The sequence below is a fragment of the Protopterus annectens genome, chromosome 7.part1 (genome assembly GCF_019279795.1).
Source record: "Protopterus annectens isolate FY-2018-M chromosome 7.part1, PAN1.0, whole genome shotgun sequence".
Taxonomy (NCBI): Eukaryota; Metazoa; Chordata; order Ceratodontiformes; family Protopteridae; genus Protopterus; species Protopterus annectens.
Genome location: NC_056740.1, coordinates 78,675,922 through 78,694,160, shown reverse-complemented (window position 1 = coordinate 78,694,160; position 18,239 = coordinate 78,675,922).

Genomic DNA, 18,239 nt, shown 5'->3' with positions numbered 1-18,239 from the left:
AATTTTTTGGCTGACTGTATTATTTTATTTGTTTGCTGACTTTGTTTGCTGTTTAGTCTTCTGTTCTGAAACAGGTCCCCCCCCCCCCCATTCCTGTGATGGTTTTAAAGTTTATAAAACAGGTCTAACAGCTTTTGTGTTATGGGATTGTTTTAAGGATTGCTGATTTATAAACAGTCCCTATTTGAAAATTCCCGCATACACTGTAAGAATCTCATTGTATTCTGACTGGAATGCTACTCAAACAATCTGAATTATAAGGCAGATAAGTATATTCCTTGTCACTTTAATTTTGCAGAGTTCTCCATTGTCTTATTGTTTTGCCTGGCTGAATTTTTTTATATATTTGCTAACTTGATTTGTTGTTTCTTCATCTGTTCTGAAAATGCCCCCCCCCCCATTCCTGTAGTGGTCTTAAAGTTTATAAAACTGGTCTAACAGCTTTTGTGATATCTGATTGTTTCAAGGCTTGCTGATTTAAAAATAGTCCCTATGTGTAAATTCCTGCATACACTGTTAGAATTTCATTGTGTTCTGACTGGAGTGCTTCTCAACCAATCTGAATTATAAAGGAGATAAGTATATTCCTTGGCACTTTAGCTTTTTAAATTTCTGCATTGTCTCAATGTTTTGCCCAACTGAATTATTTTATATATTTTATGACTTTATTTGCTGTTTTCTGGTCTGTTCTGAAACTGGTTCCCCCTATTCCTGTGAAGCTGTGAAAGTTTATAAAACTGGTCTAACAGCTTTTGTGTTATCTGACTGTTTCAAGGATTGCTGTTTTAGAAATAGTCCCTGTTTGTAAATTGCTACATACACTGTTAGAATCTCCTTGTGTTCTGACTAGAGTGCTTCTCAAATATTCTGAATTATAAGGCAGATAATTATATATCTTGGCAATCTAATTTTTCAGAGTTCTTCATTGTCTCCTTTTTTTGCCTGACTGTATTATTTTATATATTTGCTGAGTTTGCTGTTTTTCATCTGTTTGGAAATTAGACCCCCCCCCCCCCATTCCTGTGGTGGTATTAAAGTTTATAAAGCTAGTCTAACAGCTTTTGTGTTATCTGATTATTTAAGGCTTGCTGATTTAAAAATAGTCCCTATTTGTCAATTTCTGCATACACTGTTAGAATCTCCTTATTTTCTGACTGGGGTGCTTCTCAAACAATTTGAATTATAAGGCAGATAAGTATATTCCTTGGCACTTTAACTTTTAAGAGTTCTGCATTGTCTCAACTTTTTGCCTGACTGAATTATTTTATATATTTGCTGACTTTGTTTGCTGTTTTGTCTCTGTTCAGAAACTTGCCTGCCCATTCCTGTGGTGGTCTTAAAGTTTATAAAACAGGTCTAACAGCTTTTGTGTTATCTGATTGTCAAGGCTTGCTGATTTAAAAATAGTCCCTATCTGTACATTCCTACAAACACCGTTAGAATCTCCTTGTGTTCTGATTGGAGTGCTTCTCAAACAATCTGAATTGTAAGGCAGATAAGTATATTCCTTGGCACTTTAACTTTTCAGAGTTCTTCATTGTCCTATTGTTTTGCCTACAACATACTTCAAAGTAACATACTCTACTAATTAACAAAACATGCCCCATATACACCACCCATTCCTTCTACTATCCACATTAGCTACTCTGTTTGCCACCTATAACTTAACCTACTATGAGCATCCTCTTCTCTCCATATGTACCATTCCAAACAAACACACACAAATTAACCATCCAAACACACACACTATATATCTTTGTGCCACATACTATAACTCTTATCTGGAACCAAAATACCATCGTCTCTCTCATATTAAATATCTAATTCTCTTTCACTCTAGGCACATCAACTTCTATGACCCCTCACCCAAACTAATTTCTTCATTGAGAGATGGTGACATACACCCTAACCCAGGCCCTGTAACCCTCACTACTCCCAGTAATTCCCAACAGACAAAATCCAAGACTTCTCTACAGAACTCAAACTCCAAATCACTCTCTATAGCTCATCTCAATATCCATGGCATTTGTAACAAAATCCCTAACCTCCACGCCCTACTAGAAGTCCATAAATATGACATCCTCTGCCTTTCTGAAACCTGGCTTAAATCCACTATAAAAGACAATGAAATTATTCCGCCAGGCTATAACATCCTTAGACAAGACCGCACTAGGAAAAAAGGAGGCGGAGTAGCCATTCTTTACAAAACTGGACTAGAAATATGTAAAACCAGCTATACCCCTCCAGTTAACACGAACATAGACATTATAATAGCCAAACTATCCCTCAATCCACATAAAGCAATTAATATTATCTGCGCGTGCATCTTCCCCAGGCAACAACCCTCCAGTATTAGAAAGCCTACTGAACTGGTTCTCAACAACTCTCCCTCAAGAAACTATACTATTAGGCGACTTTAACATTGACTGGAACACATGTAAACAAACTTATCCTACTACCCACATCAACCTATATGGCTTCCATCAAACCATAAATTCTACAACTAGAACTAATAAAACCAACAATAAAGAAACCATACTTGACTGGATCCTAATAAACAATCCCCACCAAAATACACTTCAGGAACACTACCAGATGACCTTAGTGACCACTCACTAACATACATAATTAGACACAAAACTATTCTAGCCAAACCACCTCTCATCCGTTTTTGTCGTAACAAAAAAATCTTTGATCCCCTTCAGTTTCAAAATGAACTAAGCCTAGTCAACTGGTCTCCTTTGCAAACCCTGCCATTAGATGACGCTGTTAACCACTTCAACCACACCTTCCTTACCATTCTTGATCAGCATGCCCCATGCTCTATACGCATGAAATCTAGAACGGCAAAATGGCTTTCAACAAACACTAAACAACTTATGATTAGTAGAAACAAAGCCTGGACTAAATGGCGAACCACTAGAAACTCACTCGACCACCTTAATTACAAACAAAAAAGAAACCTGACTAAACTAGCCATCCTACAAGATAAAAGGATTTTACATCCAGCTACAAAATTCCTCCCAACACCAGCCAAAGAAATTCTGGAATACAATAAACTCACTACTATCCCCTGGCAAAATAGAAACTCCTAGCCCAATAAGCTCCCACCCTGACTCGCCCTTAAACACTGCTAATGCCTTTAATAACTTCTTCACCTCTACAATACTCAATCTAGCTAGCCAGCAAAACCCTGACCCTTCTTTACTAGACACCTCTAACTGTACCCCATCACCATTTCATCTCAAACCTATACCCACATCATGTATACTACGCCTACTTCAAAAACTTAAACCTTCCACTCCCTCAGCCGACAAAATCCCAGCAGAATATCTCCAGCTTGGAGCTAAAGCAGTTGCATATCCAATCTCTTTACTAATTAACAGAACCATTAAAGAAAGTACCATACCTTCACTCTGGAAAATCTCCCACATCATCCCACTCTTCAAAGGTGGGGATTCCTGAATACTCAAACTACGCCCTATTGCACTTCTTTCTCCCATTGCAAAAATAATGGAGAAGTGTATCCATAAACAACTACTCAATCACCTCCTTCAAAATAATCTGCTAGCTAGCTGCCAACATGGATTTCGTCCCTACCATAGCACCACCACAGCCTTACTATCCTTTATTGAATCCATTAATCACAACCGAAACAACAATCTACCTTCATCAGCCTTCTTTGTAGACCTATCTAAAGCTTTCGACATGGTGAACCACCAACTACTCCTGCACCGCCTTAAATCCATCTCTCTCGATAGTATTGCACTTAACTGGTTTACTTCCTACCTTGAGAATAGGAAACAAGCAGTGCTATGGAACAATAATCTTTCAGAGCTCCTACCATCCTCCCTAGGGGTTCCTCAGGGCTCCATCCTAGGTCCCCTTCTATTTTCCATCTTTATCAATGATCTACATCATGTCACCCCCCTATCTACTTGCATTCAATACGCTGACGATACTACCATCATTTGTTCTGCCTCCAACCAAGATGACTTACACCTCCTTACCCAAAAAACTTTTCAACCATAGAACAATGGTTCTCTAATCATTGTTTACTTCTAAACCCTAAGAAAACTAAACTGCTTCTCTTCAAACCTACACACCAATCCCCCCCTATTAACTTTTCTCTTACATCAAACAATGGTACCATTATCTCCCCAGATGAAACGACCAAACTCCTTGGCATAACCATTGACAACCAACTCAAATTTGACTCACATATCAAGTCAACCATAAAACAACTAATAGAAAACTAGGTTCACTGTATAGAATCAAATCCTTCCTTACTTCTGAGGCAAGAACTACCATAGCCAGAACGCATCTCATCTCTACGCTACTTTATGCTTCCCCTATATACACAAACCTAACTAAATATAACATCAATAAACTTACATCAGCCTATAATAACATTGCCAGATTTGCCACATCCTCCCATATAAAACACACCACTGCAAAACCTTCGCCATCTTGGATGGCTAGAGCTACCTCACCTTATTCTATACTACCAGCTCTCTATAGCCCAGAAAGCCCTGCACCACCCTGGCAACACTCCTATGCTCTCCACCCTTATCAAGCCCTATAACAACCTAAAAAACCTTCGCTCTTCGAGCAAAATTCTAATTCAAACCTCTCAATCAAGGAATACTGCAGGAGAATCTATGTTCTCCAACTCAATTGGTAAAAAATGGAACCTACTTCCTCCCAACCTAACATCCCAAACCTCCATCTCTATATTTAAAACTATACTAAAACACTACCTAACCAACCACTGGCTTTGCTCTTGTGACTACCCAAGCTGATTATCATGGCTCCCATCTCCTATACACATATCTTTCTTTTTTCCAATTTTATTCTTTTAACATTACCTGTACTACTAAGACATGCCCTCTTTATCTTGTACCTTTTCCCTAATCGACTTGACATTGCCTCTTTTTAATAACCAACTTTTACTATATTACTCTATCCATTCTGTTACTCTATCTACAACACTATCCCTTTTACCTTCCTCTTTCTATCTTATACAAATGTCCTAAGTTCTGTGTTTGCTTGTATATCCATTACACTGTGTACTTTTTCTCCATGCCTATCCCTAAATATTCTGTAACATACTATCAGTCATGGGTGTATATGTATTTGTATTTGACAACTTACTATTAATTATCATGTAGTAGATAGTAGAGCGTTTCCTTGCCTATTCCTAAATATTCTGTATCATACTGTCAGTCATGGGTGAATATGTGTATGTATTTGACAATTTACTGTTAATTATCATGTAGTAGATAGTGGAGCTTTTCTCCTCGGGCCTCCACTGAAAATGGACATGTATCCAGCTGGACCAGCCCGGTTAACAAATGTAAAATAAAATAAATAAAATAAAATAAAAATATTTTTATATATTTGTTGACTTTGTTTGCTGTTTCCTCGTCTGTTCTAAAAATGGTCCCCCTATTCCTCTGGTGGCCTTAAAGTTTATAAAACTGGTCTAACAGCTTTTGTGTTATCTGATTGTTTCAAGGCTTGCTGATTTAAAAATAGTCCGTGTTTGTCAATTCCTGCATACACTGTTCGAATCTCCTTGTGTTCTGACTGGAGTGCTTCTCAAACAATCTGAATTATAAGGCAGATAAGTATAAATCCTGGCACTCTAACTTTTCAGAGTTATTCATTGTCTCAATTTTTTGCATGACTGTATTATTTTATTTCCTGACTTTGTTTGCTGTTTTGTCATCTGTTCGGAAAGTGGTACCCCTCCCCCATTCCTGTGGTGGTCTTAAAGTTGATAAAACTGGTCTAACATCTTTTGTGTTATAAAAAATGAAAAAGCTAGTAAAAAGCAAAACTGCAACCTTTAAAATAAATACAGAGGGCAAATCACACTGGACCAAAATAAAATGTTTTAGGTTAGCGCTTTCGTTTACTAGTTTAGCAAACTTCTTCAGACAAGAGCAATAATAAAAAGTACAAATTTATAATTTTACAAATATTGACATCATTTCCTATACATTAAAGACCAGCCTCAATTTAAAGTAACAGGACTGCTATTAAAGAAAAAGAACAGAACTATTACTAAAGAATAACAACAAACCTATCCTACAACAATCTGTTCAGAAAAATAAATATATGTAAATAAATTGGAATAAAAAATACATGTAAAGCACCAAAAAGTCAAAAGAATATATTAAAAAATATATACATATATATGTATAAATTCATCTATTCTTTCAGGATGTTCAAAATTCAAATAAGAATGTATGCATCCATTCTAAAACAATAACAAAAAAGGGGACAAATGACTTAAAAAAGACATAAATAAAAAGAGTATAAATGAGGCTCTAATGCAGTAGAGCCTTCAATTTTAGGACACCTTTAATAGAAACAGAGTCATTCAACCCCGGTAAGGTCAAAGCGTTGAGCTTAAGTTGCCAAATCAGTTCTTTTTCATCCAGCCTTAGCTCTTTTGGCCCCCCTCTCATGTTGTCACATATTTTTTCTATAATCAAAAATTTAAACTCATGGCCAGGGGAAACACTAATATGCCTGGCCAGAGCATTATTCAAGTTCTTCTTATCAATTGCATACAAGTGTTCATATATTCTATTCTTAAGAGGTCTCTCTGTTCTTCCCACATAAAAAGTGGGACATTCCGAAGATGAGGCCAAATAAACAACCCCTCTTGTACTACAATTGAATTTACCTTTAATGTGTTATTTATTACCATTAATGACAAAAAAGGTAGTAACATTAATATGTTTACATCAGCGGCAATTTTCGCATTTGAACATGCCGCAGTGTGGTAAATGGTGTTTAGGAATACCATTCTCTAAAATTCCTTTTAAGTTTCTACCTTTTCTAAAAACTACGAAAGGAAAATCTCCCACGTTTCCTGATTAGAATGTCATCAAGAAGAAAATACCAATTTTTATAAATAATTGATTTTACTAAAGGTGCATCTATAGAAAAAGTAGTAATAAAACTTAATTTAGCTATATCCACCTCCGGTAAGAAAAAAGAAGAACCATTGATGTCAACCATGCTCCCATTAGTGGCTACTATTGGAACATTATTGTCAACCAAGTCAGGGTCAATACAATTAATACATCCAAGTCAATAATGGTAACAATGCCATTATTATTTAATAAGGGTTTATAAAACCCATTTGTTCTTTTCGAAGATACTTCGCCAATGACACCCTCAACTAGCCTAACAGGATACCCATGCTTAATAAACATCACCTTTAATAGGTTACACTCAGTCAAGAAATCACATTCTAAGGAAACCATCCTTGCTGCCCATACCAACTGGCCCTTAATCACCCCCTTCTTCTTAAAGTAAGGGTGACAGCTAGAAAAATGAAGGAATGTGTTTGAATAGGTGGATTTCCTGAATATCTTTGAAGTGTACTTATTCAACCAATAGTTTTTAGTTAGGTTCACAACCAAAAAGGAAATTTTATCGGTGTTAAATTGGCAATGTAACTTTTCAGAGTTCTTCATTCTCTCAATTTTTTTGGCTGACTGTATTATTTTATTTATTTGCTGACTTTGTTTGCTGTTTTGTCTTCTGTTCTGAAACAGGTCCCCCCCCCCCATTCCTGTGATGGTCTTAAAGTTTATAAAACAGGTCTAACAGCTTTTGTGTTATGGGATTGTTTTAAGGATTGCTGATTTAAAAATAGTCCCTATTTGAAAATTCCCGCATACACTGTAAGAATCTCCTTGTATTCTTACTGGAATGCTACTCAAACAATCTGAATCATACGGCAGATAAGTATATTCCTTGGCACATTAACTTTTCAGAGTTTTCCATTGTCTTATTGTTTTGCCTGACTGAATTTTTTTATATATTTGCTAACTTTATTTGCTGTTTCTTCATCTGTTCTGAAAATGGTCGCCCCCATTCCTGTAGTGGTCTTAACATTTATAAAACTGGTCTAACAGCTTTTGTGATATCTGATTGTTTCAAGGCTTGCTGATTTAAAAATAGTCCCTACGTGTAAATTCCTGCATACACTGTTAGAATTTCATTGTGTTCTGACTGGAGTGATTCTCAAACAATCTGAATTATAAAGGAGATAAGTATTTTGAATTATAAGGCAGCTAAGTATATATCTTAGCAATCTAATTTTTCAGAGTTCTTCATTGTCTCCTTTTTTTGCCTGACTGTATTATTTTATATTTTTGCTGAGTTTGTTGTTTTTCATCTGTTTGGAAATTTGACCCCCCCCCCATTCCTGTGGTGGTATTAAAGTTTATAAAGCTGGTCTAACAGCTTTTGTGTTATCTGATTATTTAAGGCTTGCTGATTTAAAAATAGTCCCTATTTGTCAATTTCTGCATACACTGTTAGAATCTCCTTGTTTTCTGACTGGGGTGCTTCTCAAACAATCTGAATTATAAGGCAGATAAGTATATTCCTTGGCACTTTAACTTTTCAGAGTTCTGCATTGTCTCAATTTTTTTTGCCTGGCTGAATTATTTTATATATTTGCAGACTCTGTTTGCTATTTTCTCATCTGTTAAGCTGGTCCCTCCATTCCTGTGAGGGTGTTAAAGTTTATAAAACTGGTCTAACAGCTTTTGTGTTATCTGATTGCTCAAGGCTTGCTGATTTAAAAATAGTCCCCATTTGTAAATCCCTGCATACTGTATTAGAATCTCCTTGTGTTCTGACTAGAGTGCTTCTCAAACACTCTGAATTATAAGGCAGATAAGTATATTCCTTGGCACTTTAATTTTTCAGACTACGTCATTCTCTCAATTTTTTTGCCCGACTGAATTATTTTATATATTTGCTGACTTTGCTGTTTTCTCGTATAGTCTGAAACTGCCCCCCCCCCCATTCCTGTGGTGCTCTTAAAAGTTTATAAAACTGGTCTAACAGCTTTTGTGTTATCTGATTGTTTCAAAACTTGCTGATTTATAAATAGTGCCTATTTGTAAATTCCTGCATACACTGTTAGAATCTCCTTTTGTTCTGACTGGATTGCTTTTTATACAAACTGAATTATAAGGCAGATAAGTATATTGCTTGGCACATTAACTTTTCAGAGTTCTGCATTGTCTCAATTTTTTTTCCCAGCTGAATTATTTTATATATTTCCTTTGCTTTATTCTCATCTGTTCTGAAACTGGTCCCCCCTTCCCCATTCTTGTGATGGAGTTAAAGTTTATAAAACTGGTATAACAGTTTTTGTGTTATCTCATCTCATCTGCTCTGAAATTGGTCCTCCCTCCCCATTCCTGTGGTGGTGTTAAAGTTTATAAAACTGGTCTAACAGTTTTTGTGTTATCTGATTGTTTCAAGGTTTGCTGATTTACAAATAGTCCCTATTTGTAAATTCCTACATACACTGTTAGAATCTCCTTGTGTTCTGACTGGAGTGCTTTCTCAAACAATCTGAACTATAAGGCAGATAAGTATATTCCTTGGCACTTTAACTTTTCAGATGTTCTGCATTGTCTTATTTTTTTTGCCTGACTGAATTATTGTATACATTTGCTGACTTTGTTTGCTGTTTTCTAATTTTTTCTGAAACTGGTTTTCTCCCTGCCACCCACCCTATTCATGTGGTGTTGTCATAGTTGATGTCTTTGCAGTTTCCTGTCCCTACTGAAAATTTGATCTGGGACACTCCTCCCAGTCTGGTGTTCATTCTATCTGATGCAGAGAGAACATTTGAGAAGGCCAACCCAATTAGGTTCTTAACCTTGAATTATCTTCTGCTCCTCTTCCTCCCTTTGCACTTTACTAACAACAACAAAAATATCTCTCCTTGTGTTCTGACTGAGTGTGCTTCCTAGCTTATAAGTATATTTTTTGGCACTTTCGACTGTTCAGAGTTTAATTTAGTTCAGAATGCATTTTGAATAAATTGAATTTATTTAAACTGTATTTGCTTTAATACTGCTACACACTCAAGTGTGCTAGCATGCACTGGACTTGAATTGTTTTTGGTGCTGTTTTCTGGAATTTTTTATCAGCTTGTTTCCTGCCTTTCTAGTCTAGTCTAGATACAGATTTGGTGCATCCTTGACTATTGGTAATCTTGTAAGCCTCCCAAGCCTTTCTGTGTTGAAGGGAAGCCTTCTAGCTTATCAGTGAGAGCGGTAAGCAGTAGGTAGCCTATCTACCACAAGAGGAGTGGTTTCTGACCCAGAAATTGTAATTTATTGCCCATTTGGGCAGTTTTTCCATCTTTCAACTTTCTGCTTTAAAAGCCCACATTTGCGCTTGTTTCCTGCCTTTCCTGTAAGTAGTCTAGTCCTGATACAGATTGGCTGTATCTAGGACTGTTGGTAAGCTTCTGAGCCCCCCAAGCCTTTCTGTGTTGGAGGGAAGCCTTCTAGCTTATCAGTTGGAGTGGTAAGCAATAGGTAGCCTATCTACCAGAAGAGGAGTGGTTTCTGGCCCAGAAATTGAATTTTATTGGCTGTTTGAGCAGATTTTCCATCTCTTTCAACTTTAGGGTTTAAAAGCCCACATATGCACTTGTTTCCCACCTTTTCTGTAACTAGTGTAGTCCAAATAAAGATGTGATGTATCCAGGACTGCTTGTAAGCTTCTGAACGCCCCCAAGCCTTTTTGGTTGGAGGGAAGCCTTCTAGCTTTTCAGTGGACATGGTAAGCACTAGGTAGCTTATCTACCACAAGAGGAGTGGTTCTGGACCAGAAATTGCAGTTTATTAGCTGTTTGGGCAGTTTTTCCATCTCTTTCAACTTTCTGGTTTAAAAGCCTGCGTTTGCGCTTGTTTCCCACCTTTCCTGTAACTAGTCTAGTCCAGATACAGATTTGCTGTATCCATGACTGTTTGTAAGCTTCTGAGCAGTGCCAAAGTTTGCTCTTCAATTTTCCCTTAGATCTGCTAGTTCTGTCCTTTCCTGCACTTTTACTAGCTTATTAGTTTAGCACTCTACCAGACTACTTGTAACAATTATTGTAGCACACAAAAGTGTTACCAACACTAAACATTCTACAAGGAAACAGCTCCAGTACTTATAAATCCCATCCCTCCAGGCACGTCTAAAGGTCAGCTCCCTGTGCTTTCTCCTGTTAACCTAGTGAACTTGGGCATCCTGAGGCAATGTAGCAACTGCCTTATGTACACTGATAACCCTCTCCTCTTACCTCCCAACACTCAGACTTGTGAGAGATGCACTTATATATCCAAATTGGAAGCCACGCACTCTCCAGCCAAGACCAGAATAGCTGGTCAAGAAGAGAAGGTCAACACTTGAACCACACCACATGGAACACATAGGCCTCCAGGACACACACCAGCACTGTATTCACATAAAAGTACAAACCACACAACCACCTTCGCTGAGGCTCTCAATAAAAATCTACCCAAACAGCAGAGACCTCCAAGGCAGAAACACACTCGACACACAACACTAATCAGAAGAAACATAACTCTCCTAAACAGTGTGCCACTCAACCAAAACCCCTAAGGCAAAAGAGCATGCCCAATACAGTAGTTACAGGTGACTCGATAGTGAGGCACACTGATGTCTCACTCACTAGGTTGAATAAGGAGAAAGTAACAGTCAGCTGCCTGAAAGGGAACCAGGATCCACCTTATAACTCATGCACTCAGGTCCCTCGACAACAGGCACAAATATGACTCTGTCATTGTAAATGTGGGTGTGAATGACCTAAGATGTACCTCCCTGGACTATATGAAAAGAGACATGGAAGAGCTCCCGGATTATGTAGCCCAGGTGGGTATGACCCTAGCCCTGAACAGCATCCTTCCATCACCCAGAATGATACCACAGTACAAGTAGAAAATGATTGATTTCAACAATTGGCTAAGTTTCTGATGTCATTCTAATGGGATCCAATATCAGTCTGCCTGGGATGACATGATTGACAGACCTTGATGTTTTGCCAGAGATAGCCTGCATCTGTCACCCCTGGGCTTTCAAATACTGGCTAAGGCTTTTGCCAATCCTATAGTGCCTTTTTTAGGCAGTGTTCCAAAGACCAAATTACCACCGTAACAGCTATAAACTAATGCAATCTGAGGGTCATGCTGCTCAACGCTAGAAGTCTAAATCTCAAAATGCACTCACTCAAAGCACCCCTTAAAATGGAGAACATCGACATTTGTGCTTTAACAGAGACCTGGTTCAAGGCAGCAAGAAGCACCCCTGCACTACCAGGCTATAACTCATTCCACACCTTTCAGCCCCAGAACTTGGACCAAAGCTCCAAAGGCGGTGGTGTTTCCATATTCATAAAGGATGTGCACACCTCCAGACTGGTAGCCCAATATAATGCAGCTGAGATACTTCCGGTGCAGCTAACATTGGGTAAGACAGAGATTCAAGTCGTAGCCTGCTATAGGTCCCCAACCATATCCCAAGTCTTACACTCCACATTCCTAGGCATCCTGGAGAATATTAGGGTCCAAACTAACACCCTCATGCTGGGCGACTTCAACTACCCCTCCATTAACTGGGAAAACTACTCATGTAGCAATACACTTGCCCAACCCTTTCTGGAATTCATTAATTCCAATGCCCTGGACCAGCTCATTCTTACCCCACTACAGGTAGCATCATCCTTGACCTGGTCATTACTAACATGGGCAACCATTGCTCTGTACCCATAGTCAACTCCTCCCTGGTTAGATCCGGCCACAAACTAATCACCTTGGAAATCCACATCCTTTCCACCCACCCCCACCCACAAAGGTAACCACCATGAAAAACTTCTCCAAAGCTAACCAAATGGAGAATAGTTGCATGACCACCGAATCTTACACCAGTACATTATACAAACATGTACGCAAATGCATGGATCTCGCCATACTCAATAGAACCAAGACACTCTCCTCAAAAAAAAAAGGAAGCTAATCTGGTGGTCCCCTGCCATAAACAAACTCTACAACAGAAGGAGGAAACTGATGCAAAATAAGGTGAAGTCCCAAGACTGGAAAAACTTCCTTGTCTGCCTCAAGCAAAAGGTTGAGATCCCTAATCAAATCCTCTAAAGCTAGCTATGAAAACAGAACTCCAGAAGATAGTAAAGACAGCCATAAGGCCTTCTATAGTTATGTAAAGAATCTCCATGGCAATACCCAGATTTGCTATGAGCTACTGCACAATGGTACCTCCTATACCAAGCCAACAGATATTGCCAATATACTGGCCGACAGATTCATTGACAACTTTACCTCTCCCCCAAAGGACCAATCACAATACCAGTAGATTGCCAGGCACCCAGTATTACTGTTACACAGGTTTAAACAGCACTGTCCAAGGCCATGAATACAGTTTCTATGGGACCTGACAATATCCCCGGCTGTGTTTTACATGAACTACAGAGTGAACTGGCACCTCACCTGTGTGCTCTTTTCAATCACAGCCTCACCTCAGGCTTTGTCCCTACCAAACGACGCACTGCTACAGTCATCCCTCTCCACAAGGGAGCAATGACTACAGACACCGGGAACTATCGCCCCATTAGCCTGACTAGTCTGATATGCAAAGCTATGGAATGCATCATCATAGACCTAATAAACAAGGATATAGGGAATCTCCAAACTCTGGATCCTACATAGTTTGATTTTGTGAAGGGTAGATCATGCATGCTAAACTTGGTCGACTTCTTTGAGTCAGTCACCAGAGCTGTGGATGAAGGCAAGGTGGTTCATACAGCCTATCTTGATCTGGCCAAGGCCTTTGATACCATTCCCCACTCAGGAATCATAGAAAAACTCACTAAGCTAGACATCAACCCCTGTGTCATTAGGTGGGTTGCAAACTGGCTCAAAGATAGAACCCATAGTGTGAAAGTAGCTGACTCCAAGTCAGGCTGTCGACCAGTCATGAGTGGAGTTCCATAGGGTTCAGTCCTGGGTCCTCTCCTGTTTGGTATCTAGTTCTCTGAAATCCAGGCCAACACAAAGGGACTCTGGGTGACAAAGTTCGCAGATGATTGCTATTAACTCCCCAAGTGATGTTGACATCCTACAGAAAGGCCTCAATTAGACCAACAACTGGTGCCAGAACCATGGCCTTAAGCTCAATGCCAAAAATGTGTCGTCATCCCCCTTGGGAAAAATCCAGTTCCCTTTGAATTACCACATCGTGATAGTTCATTGAACACAGAAGGCATTATAAGTGATGTAGGAACACAGGTTGACAGCAACCTCTCTTTTGACCACCACATTGCCACTGTGGTCAGAAAGTCCTATGTGGCACATCTCATTACTAAGGGTTTTGCATTCAGGAAGAAAAAGGTCATTGTCTCCCTCTACTCTTCCCTCATTAGGCCAATCATTGAGTACAATGCCCCATTTGGCATGTACCTCACTAGACACCTGCAATAACTGGAAAGGCTACAAAAGTACCTCCCAAAGAGAATCCTAGGCCTTAAACATTTGTCCTATCTGAACAGACTCAAAAAACTCCAACTATTGTCTGTCTTATATCGCCTACTTAGAGGCGATCTCTGCTTGACTTACAAAGCCATGTCTGACCAAGCTCTGTTAGAAATGCTACATCTAAAGAAATCAAAATCCCTCTGCACCACACACTTCAGAGACCTAAATCTCATTACCACAATTAACAGAACATGCTGGAGGTGAAGGTTCATAACCCAGAGACTGCCCATGCTACAGAATAGACTTCCCATACATGTCAAGCAGAGCACCTCATTGGCCTTCTTCAAGAGAAATCTTGATGAGTGGATAGGAAATAGAAAATTCACCCCAGGAATCACTCTAGTGGCTCTACTTGACAGAGGCACTAGGAACTAAGGTCGGGTGGCACGATGCCAGGGTAATCTTATGGGCTAGGCTTGTAAAGGCTCCAGATCCATTAGCCTAGTACACACCTATGAACCTATGAAATCAATTCCTTTCAAATACGACAATGGTCAACACCAGGTCACAATTGCTGTGTGAGTACAGTTTATTATGCCTAGCACTATATGCAGATATGCTGTAGTATAGACTACCTGTATGCTAAGTCATTTTTATTGATGAGCTAACCTTGCTATTAGAACTGTATATATAAAAAATGAAACTACATGATTTCAAATAACTAAATGCATATAATTGCCAATAACACAAAAGCTGAAATGCAAATAAATAAAAATATACCCCAAGCAGGAATTCTCTTATAAACCAAAATACTATGGAAGGTTTTCTCAGAGTTATTTCACTTTGTCTCCACAAATGCAGGAGCTGCCCTCACACCACCATTAATTAAATATACTGACTCTGAGGTCATGATATTTGAAGGTAAAGGAAATGGCTGGATTGTCAGCACATAGAGTTACACATTTGTTTCTGAGGCAGTGCAGTATTGGAGTTTCTATTGTTTGTAGTGGTGTTCAGGTAAGCCCTAATGCTGGGGTGCAGAGAGAGTGAAGCTACCCCCTGACAAAAATGCGTTACATATCTAAGCATCATAAGTGTAAACTTTCAGGGTTTACAGGTGCATGCAGTGTGAATCAAAGCAGGTTTTCATCAGCCTTTCATCTGAAGTTCTGTTAAACAAGCACTGCTCTAAAATGATTATTTATTTACTAATCATTACCATCACTTACCTTCCCCAAACAGATTTGCTATGGCTTAACTTTTGACTAAGCAATATGAAACTAAATATCATAATGATAAAAAATGTTGCAGAGATACCGCCAAAGCAGTCAATGATCTTCATTAAACCTACTAAACTGTGTCGGTGCAATTCCCAGACAGCATTCGTTTGCTAAAATGTCATTAGGTAAACAAGCTATGAAATGATTAACTACACATAGAGAATGTTCCCAACACATTGCATATAACTATTTAATATTTTTATATTACTCAAAGAGAATAAATCAGCTGCACATATAGTTATAAAATTATGCTTTAGTTACAGGCCCTTGTCTGAAGACAAATACAGTCCTAAACTTCAAGACAGTTCCTTTGAGTTTTAGATTAGGTAGTCAAGCTGATACACAGTTTAATATTCTATACACTGAAAATTTCACCGTTCTGAAGTTTTGACAGAATGTAATTAATAATTACATGGTAGGTGGTTATTCAGTATTCAGGAATATGATAGACTTCCTGCTCCATATCAGGCATGCACTATAGTCCCCTACTATGTGCTATGGCTAGCATTATAAGAACTTTAAGTTTGCTTGATACACATGACTCTAATATGCCTAATGAATCACTTATAAGCCATTATAAACATTTGGAACCTAAAGAGCCACTGCATCCTTGGGCTCCTTGAAAAAGGGCCAGCTACACTGTACACAAAGGATTTTGGGCAATTTATTAGTTATCAACAATGGTATCCAGCAAAGTTTCTTCTACCACCCAGCAGTCAAGGAGCTCTTTATCATCAGACATATAGCTCTGTCTAATTAATAACCATTGATATCAGTGCGGTCTGATTGCGCTAGCTTTGCCTAACTTATAATCATTGATGTCAGTGCAGTCTGATTGGGTTAGCTCTGTTTAGCTTCTAACCTTTGATATCACTGTGGTCTGACTGGGTTTCTGGTAGCTTGACTTACCTATTTCATCCTGTCCACCAGTTCCAGTCCAAATATAATCGAGCCATTCCATTCGTACTTTTGCTGCTGCCCAATTCTGCATGCCATAAAAATGGAAGTGTAGTCTGTTTAACACTTCATCAGTTTATACTGGTCAAGCATCATATTCAGGTTGACAACAGCCTCATTTCATTTCATGGGCACTGTTCCTGATTAACATTGCATAGTTTTCCAACTGATAATGAGTGGCTATAGGGTATCCAGACATATTTCTAGGTTTCACTTTCTCTATAATGTTATTGTGACACAAGACAGTTTTGCACTGATACATCAACTATTACCATTTTACTTCAAATTGCATGATATTTTGTGAGCCCCACTCAGTGGGGTTAACTTACTAATCAAGCTTGAATATGAAAATTATGTTTTACTGTTAATCACTATAACTTCTTCCAGAGCCTCAAGCATAAAATTCAAGTCAACCCATACACAATTTCCTGGATAATTTATCTGATTTACCTATGTGGAGTTCCAAGTCTGATTTTTAATGAAAGTGGAAGCAGTCTATCTTGTTTTTTTCTATAACTAAAATGATTTTGGAATACATTATATTATAAACTACTGAAGCCTTCAGTTTTGGTCTAAACAGCTTAGTAGAGCAGTTAATTATTGGTGTGTGTGTGTGTGTGTGTGTGTGTGTGTGTGTGTGTGTGTGTGTGTGTGTGTGTGTGTGTGTGTGTGTGTGTGTGTGTGTGTGTGTGTGTGTGTGTGTGTGAGTGTGTGTGTGTGTGCAGACATTTACCACCATATTCATGCTATAATAGTTTGTAAATACAGCCTTTTCTCTACAGATAGGATCCATCATGTGCAATATTTATGATACAGCTTCAGCACCAAATATGAACAAAGAGGAGAACACATATAGGTCAGCTCTCCAGCAGAGGCAAATAAATTATTCAGTATTTCCCTAGATTTAGAACCACAGGGACATGACTCTGCAGTCAGTAAGACATATCAGCTGTACAGTATACAGAAACAATTCATGCTGCTGGAAATATATGCACCTTTAACCAGGAAAAACAGGCTTCCAAATCATCCTGCCTATATCCACACATGCAGCTGAATGAAAAGCAAATATTTGCAAGTCCTACATCAATAACAAGCCTCACATCAAGTAACCAAGACAGCAGTCGACCAGATCCTTACCAGCACATTAAATGGGAATGACCTCTCATCCCAGGAAAACCTCATGGGGATAGCAGCAAAGATTAAACTAAACATATTAAATGAAGTGTAAATGAAAAATGTCAACCAGAAGTTGGAATCACAGAAAAAATCTATGAGGATCATACTTTGTGTGCAAAAGTAAACATTCTATGAAAACATTGCACTTTGCCCAATTATAGGTGACATTTTACAGAAACTATGAGAGATATCTGCATATTCAAGTTTCTAATAAGGGAGGAAATTACATGAAATGTCTACCTTCAGCTTTTCTCCTATGTTTGTCTGTTTCCCCACACTGTCATATTTAATTATGTATATGTTTCTTTATTTGAAAAAAAAAAACAGATGAACAGCTAAAAATGCTATGGTTAATTCCTAAAGTCAAAGCAAGTTGTCTTAATAAAGCAGCACAATATTTTCTTCATGAAGCGATCTATACTTTCAGCAAACACAAACAATTCCTTGGTTAAATCTGATCCATTTCAGACCTTTTATTTAGCTTTACACAATC